The sequence below is a fragment of the Sciurus carolinensis genome, chromosome 10 (genome assembly GCF_902686445.1).
Source record: "Sciurus carolinensis chromosome 10, mSciCar1.2, whole genome shotgun sequence".
In the NCBI taxonomy this organism is placed as follows: domain Eukaryota; kingdom Metazoa; phylum Chordata; class Mammalia; order Rodentia; family Sciuridae; genus Sciurus; species Sciurus carolinensis.
In genome coordinates, this window is record NC_062222.1 from 126,531,252 (window position 1) to 126,538,767 (window position 7,516).

The window sequence follows — 7,516 nt, forward strand, 5'->3', positions numbered from 1 at the left end:
GTCTCCTAGTGACCTTGTCTTCCACATGCACCCAGAGCCTCAGGGACTCTGTACTGAAATTGCCTGTGCATGAGAAGCCCACCTCTGAGGTCTTGAGTGGCCCTATTCCTCTTCTCCTACTCCAAATCTGCTCTCCCAGGTTGCCCTCCCTGTGAGGCTTCCCCTGCCCATTAAAATCTGTACATTGATCCTCTGTATTCCTCTTTTTACTTTCTCATCTTAGACCTTATTGATTCTAGCAAACTGTATGTTTTATGCATTCATCCTGTTTATTTTCTACCTCTCCTATTGAGAAGGTCGCCTTCATAAAGACATGCTGCTGCTTCATCCCCAACATCCAAATCAGTGCCTGGTGCTCAGTATCTAGTCAATGAATGGATTGCTCTCACATTTAATGTGTAGGTTTATCCCTGAGAAGCACAAAGAAAAGCTGTGACTCTCTGCTGCATCTTCTTCAGGATCTACACTTTGGCCACATGATTTCCAGTAACATTAGTTGTATGACTTTACACAACTTGCTTTCTTTTCTCTTCTTTGTTTCTTTCTTTTTTCCTTTCTTTATTTATTTTTCTTTCTTTCATTCTTTTTACTTTTTAGTAAAAGTAGAAATACATACATCATTAATAACTATAATATTTAAATGAGACAATATGTACAAAAGCAAGAATTTAAAGTTTGATGCAAATATTCAGGTTGTTACCCTTGTATAAAGTTCTCTTGCATCAACTATTCATAACTTGTCATATAGTGATGTGGATGATTCCCCAAAGCACATTCTGCAGAAGCCCATTTAATCATAATCTAGGAGGATTCATAAATTGTAGTAGTTATGAAGGAGATTTCAAAGTGCACAATGAGTTTAGAAATGGATATTCTGAGAAAGTGTGTGGAACATCTTTGATACTGTGTCAATGTGTTGTCAGGATTTTGTTACTACAACAAAATACCTGAGGTTGAGGACTTATAACAAAATGAAGTTTATGTAGTTCACAATGTTGGAGGCTAAAAGACCAAATTGCAAACTGCTGTTATGGGTCCCTTTGGCTGCATCTCCTCATGACAAATGGCATCACAATGGCAGGACAACAAGTAAGAAGGAGAGGAAACAAGGTGAGATAGCAAGATAGAGCAAAGAGATCAGTCTTGTGACCTCTACTAGAGCCCACCTCTTTAACAGTCTCAGTTCTTTGCACCATCTTACTGGGAATTAACATGAACCATTGGGGGACACACTCAAAACATTCCCAAGCAGTAGGATACTTTTTGCTACCTTTTTTCTGCTTTATAAACTAATTTCTCTTCTTCCATTGCTCCTTCTTTCCACATCTTGCAACATTTAATTTAATATCTCTTTACCTTTTAGGCTTCAACTAAAAAAGTACTTCCTCCATAATATCCTCCTACCTTCTGTATTTATGTACTTTCATAGACATCAAATTCATTCATCTTAATATTTCATAAATTCAATAAATTATTCAGTGTGTGTCTTCCCCACTGAATGAGCCATTAGGGCATGAGACATGTGTTCTGCTTCCACTCTCATTTCAGTACCTAGTATACATGTCCTGTGTTACATATTTGATAAATGTTTGTTGAATGAATAAGAATGCATCTTTAGAAAAATTAAAATGTCAGATAATATTTTTCAACTTTGAATCTTTATAACACTTTATACCTCTCCATTAAAATATAATATTTTTACCTTTCATTAGAGGCTTTGTTGTTTATTTGCTGGATTCTTCTTATCTACATGACTTTATCAGTTTCATGTAAATCCAGGAAATACTTCATAGCATCTATTATAATATTTCAAACACATTATGTTGTCTGTGTTATCGTAGTACATTTAAGTCTATCTATTTTTCTTTTTATTCTGCATGCTCTAACTCACTTGATATGTCTGAACTGATCTATATATAGGTACTCTTATTTTCAGTTACATATTATAGAAGGGTAATCTAAGGCACAGGAAAATCAGTTATCTTGCCTCAGTTCACATGGTAGAAAATGTCAAGGCCAGAGTGAATTTCCAGAAATTACATTTTACCAGGAACAGAGAGATGGTTAAGAAAGTTCTCCAGGTGCTGAGGAAATAAATACTTAGAGGCACAGAGATACAACTCACTTGATGCTTTTTATTGATTATCAAATTGCCTATTGCATATTATTTACAAAAAAAATTTGCACTCAGTAAAGCCTGAAAAAATGTTGGTTTAAAGAATAAAAGTTTAGTACATAGCTTATCTGGACTTTTCATATACCCACCCACCCCACTCCAAAAAAGAGAGACAGAAAGAGAAAGGGAGAAAGACTATTGATATTGAGAAGGTTTTATTCTTTGCTGATGAAAATATGTGTCATCTATCATCAATTTACCATCTCTATCTCTAAACACATATTTTTAAGAAAACTTTCCAAAGTTACTGAAAAAAATACAGTTATTTGTTCAATTTGCCTTTACTCACATTTCTTTTCTGGAAACTTTACCTGTGTGAATGACTTCATTCACAATAACTTTTTAACTTCAGTGGAGTTACTCTCTCCGGTGTCTGCAAAGTATCTCAATGGAGTTGTTAAATTCCTATAATCAAAAATATAAATGCAGCATGAAGTGTATTTCATAAAATTATGGAGTGGGGAAGAACCTTAAAATATTGGTGGTCTCTTCTCAGCTGAGGGAATAGAGGGGCAGAAGGTTAAGTGACCTCTCCAGTATCACGCAGAACACTGATTCTCCAAGGAGTGCTGGGACAATGTTTCTTCTCCATTAATTCTCCTGTGAATCATTTTATGGCTTGAAGACTCCCTATGCAATAAAAGTTTATTGGCCATGTGTCAGGAACTTTGCTAGGTGCTGGAGTTGCAACGATTTATGAGACATATACCTTGCCCTAAAGGACATCACAGACTAATGGCAAAGTAGACACAAAACATGCTACCAAATTGAATAAATAAAGTGCACACAGGAAATGAACACCTAAGGCAGCCTAGGGGGTCAGGGCAGAGGCATTAGAATGAGTGACCTCTAATTAGAGTACTAAATGGTAAGTAGGGGGGAGTTTTCCAGACAGGTAAGTAGGGGAATAGAGAGGATTACTAAGGAAGAGACCTATGCACAAAATGGGATTACTCATGCAAATATAAACATGGGCAAAAGCAATGTGAAATATTGTGGTGGGTGTAGATAAAATACTAGCAATTCATTGTTCCTTGCCTACAAATGGTAGAGAGGAGGAGAGCAGAAAATGAGGCTGCACAGGTATATCCACGCAGTAAATATGGCCTAGTAAACCAATATTTTTTAAATCTGGGTTTTATAGCATAGAAAAGGTGGGATGACTGGGAAATAGTAAATAAGGATCCCATTTACATTTACCCTCAGGTTTGCATTTACAGAGCCCTGGTGCCTGCATAACCCAAGGAGTTGAGACTAGCTAGGAGGTTCACAAAATAATTCAATGTGAAAGCTTAGAGACATTAGTGAGGGCACAGAGTGATATGAAGGGTGAAGATATTGGTACCATTGTGTATTACATTCATATGCATAAGATTAAATATGTATTTTATGCATATATTTGATATGAAACTTTGGGACTCGGTAAATAATTGAATGTTGTGACTGAGAGTGTAGGAAAAGCAATGATGACGACTTGAGACATGACCCAAGGATGACCGATTCGAATAGAGAGTGCAGGATGAAGCTGAGGTCAAATTGGGACATGGTCAATATATAGCCGTGGAGGCACATTCTGTGGAAGGGATCCAGCAGCAGAGGTTTATTTAAAGAGAGTATGTGAAGGTAGCAGAAACTATGCAATTAGATGTACTTGTTTTGAGAAAGCATATGGAATGAGAAGAGCATGATGGGTACAGGCACAACTACAAGGCAAATCAGGAGAGAACAATGTCACGAAATCAGAGAATATGCATTTGAAGAAAGCATTGTCAGTTAAATGTAGAATAAAGGTAAAAGAACAGAGGAGCAGAAAATAGTCATTAAAGTTCAGGAACTAAGTTACGGGTGACATGAGAGGTTATGACTACAGTTGATTCTGATACATTGAGTGGTGAATAAGAAGTGAGAAAACAGATTGTAACTGTGGATAACTCTTTTAAGAATCAGGGAACAAAATGGATTGGGAGATAGAGATAATAGCTTAAGAGCGATATAATTCCAAAATGAGATATTTGGGGCTTCAGATATTTAGGAAGAGGAGGAGACTAGCTAATGGAGAAGTTGAAGAAAAACTGAGGTGAAGGCATGTGGCACTGATGGAGAAAATCCTAGAGGAATCAGAGTTTAAGGAGGTCCAAAGCACTGATGGAACCAGTGACTGGCTAGATAGGAAGAAGGATCTCATTCTGTGGACATACAGAATTCCTATTCTATCTAATAATGAAAAATCAGAAGAGAGAAATATGAGAGAGGTCACACAGAATCACATGCTTTCTAGGTGATCCAAGGAATTGTCTGCTGTTATATTGACTTACTATGGTGAGCTTCCAAGATAGTAGAAGTGAAAGTGAATAGGTTAGTGACCTTCATACTTTAAGAGAAATTTTAGTGAATGTGAAGTTGTGAGATCATTGGAACAGCAAGAGTTAGTAGTCAGAAAGTGAATAGTTGGATGTTAACTTCCCTGTTATAATGTCATTCTGCCTAAAAATAAAATGCAGGAAATGGTCCAAGAAGAAGAGAATGAAGAACAACATGGATGGAAGGTAACACATGTAGGAAGCCTAGGGACTAGGTACCCACTTTGTTGGATGGATTTTATGTATAATTATTGATGTTTTCAAGATTTATGGTGTGTTGGGATAAAGAATGCAACTCAAAACAACACACAACCCTTTTGCTATGAGTTTGTGTGTGAAAGTGGATGATGCATGATAGGAATGCTGAAAGTCAGGTAGAATTACCAATGATGAGTTAGGCAAGGTCAGCATTTTCCTTTAGAGTTTGCTCTAGAAGAAGAAACATTCCTAGGCAGAAATAGGAATGAAAGAATACAAGAAGGGAGAGGAAAAAGTTCATGAAGTGGGTGAGGAAAGAGATAGACCTGCTCTCTTTGTTTCAGAAGAAAGAGTTGAAAGTATTGAGAAACGAGGTCAGTATTCAAAGGAATCAGGGCAGAGAAATTGTGGAAATGTAAAAGAATGAGGCAGGGTTAAGAAGAATGAAGGACTTTGGGGATCACTCCAAGGTGCCAGAAGAAATCCTCACACTGAATAAGGTTCAGATGTCGTTCCTACTGAAACCAGATACACACCAAGTAGACATAAGAGTCCTGTATTTATAAAAGAATTGCCTCATCTTCAATGACCACAGATTATATGAATAAGAGACATGGCTAGAAATGTCAGAGTACAGGCATTCATGTTAATTCCCTTGCAAACTTGAGGTATTCATGCATAGATTCCAGAGACCAGAAGCACTGAAAACAGGAAATCAAGGTGGCAAAGGCCATGTGACTCTTACACTTAAGCCAAACACTAAAGAGGGCAAGGAGGGAGGTCCATCCCAGAGGGTCATGGAGCATTGAAGTCTGAATGTGCAAATCCACCCACAAAAAGCCAAAGCTCCTGCTGCTCAGCATCAGTTCATAGTGCTCAGGAATTTGGCTGCACTGAATCTTCTGGTGAAGGTGATTATGGACTATGGCTGGGAGGTGCCAATCATGTCACACTCTCAAGATTTTTGACCTTAGTAATAGAAAGGAATAGAATCCCCCTGTGTCAATAAGTGGCACATCTTACCTATTCAAGACAACTAAGGCTCAGCTTGGAATAAAGCCTAGAATCATCACAGCTTGAGCCTTAAGACACCCTGCTAAACTCATGAACCCACATGTTTTCTTTTGTTTTGTTTTGTTTTTCCCTTCTTGGTTTAATCCAAAGAGGGAAGGGAGAAGATTATTGAGCTCTCCAGGTCAAGCGGCTTGTCTGAGAAGGCTTGGGAAGAGGATAAAGATTCTCCTTTTATTTATTTATTTATTTTTTTAATAGGACTATCTAGACACAATTAATGTTATTCAAAGAGAGCTGAGACAATAAGGCAAGCAGAGTTTATCTTCTACTATTTTTTTTTTCAGAAGTCACAACCTGATCTATTAAACTGCTGCTTTCATTTACCAGTTCTCTTTCTAAGTTCACTCCCCATAACACTGGGATGTTTAAAAGAATTCCCACCAGTATTAGAACATCAAAGATATGTCTACAGATATCTACAGATGTCTACAGAGATTATTTTACAGAGTCATGCAAACACGGTGGTTTAGTTGAGAGCCTGTTAGACCCATTTGGACCTCAAATATTTCTGTTTTAAGTGGGCCTTTATTAACAATAGATCTAATAATGTTATAATTAGATCTATAACAATAGATCTAATAAAATGAATTCTGATTAGGGGAGCTGTGGTTATAAAAGAAGGAGGAGTTTGACAACATTTTCTGGAGGCTAAATGAAGCATAAAATATGTCATTTATTATTTCTGAACAGACAAGCTCCAAAGGAACTTTTAGGAATATATTTTCAAAATAGAGTATTTTGAACAAGCACAGTGATTAAGATCATAGATTTTGACCCTGAAAGATTGGGTTCAAATCCTAGCTCTGTCAATTACCATCTCTGCTTCTCATCCATAATAACATTAAGAAAGAAAAATAAAATAGTCCGGCCTCATGGAGTTGTTGGGAAGATTAAGAGAATAAAGTTCTGAGGCTGGAGCTCATATCACAGTGAGGCCCACAACCAGCCTTAGGTAAGAGGGGGACATTACTGTCCTCAGAAGTTGGTTCTTTCTCCCTGAGGACTGATCATGTGAGTTTCAGATCTTTCACGATTTATCCCTGTGCTGAAGTCAGAGCACGAGCCAATTCCACATTATAAATCCTCTCAATCGTTGCCACAGTATTGTGAGTTTTAATTCTTCAGTTAATTCTCCAAGTTGGCTAAAATTCTCTATTATCTTTGTCATTATCACCTAATTCCATAATTAATTCTTAATAGAATTGTGGTGTCCATTGTTGCTTGCCTACTGAAAAGAGTCAGGGATTGGAAAGCAGTAATGTAATTGCCTTGGCAACATTTTGCTGAGTTTCATGAATCATGTTTTGGATACATTCTAGAAAGAAGGATCCAAGATTTGTAGAATTTAAAACCCTTCTTGGCAGCAAAACATTTGACTTTACACCTACTGTTAAAGAGGTGAAGTAGTTTCCTCAGCAGGTGAGAAAATTATTTCTGTTAGCATTATGGCTGTCAAGATTTGGGACAGTAATTCAGAAATCCTTTTTAAATACTTAAAAGTTTTCCTTGACTTTCACTGAAAGAATAGCAAAATTAACTTCACCAAAATGAAACAATTACCAGTTATGATTTTGGAGATTCTGTATTATTTGTTCAGGCAATCATTAATTCAACTGAAATGGACATTTTCTTTGTGTCACTATTTTAGTCTTACAACAAAGTGATGAACATGACCTGGACCTGCCAACCATATGCCTTTGTCTAATGG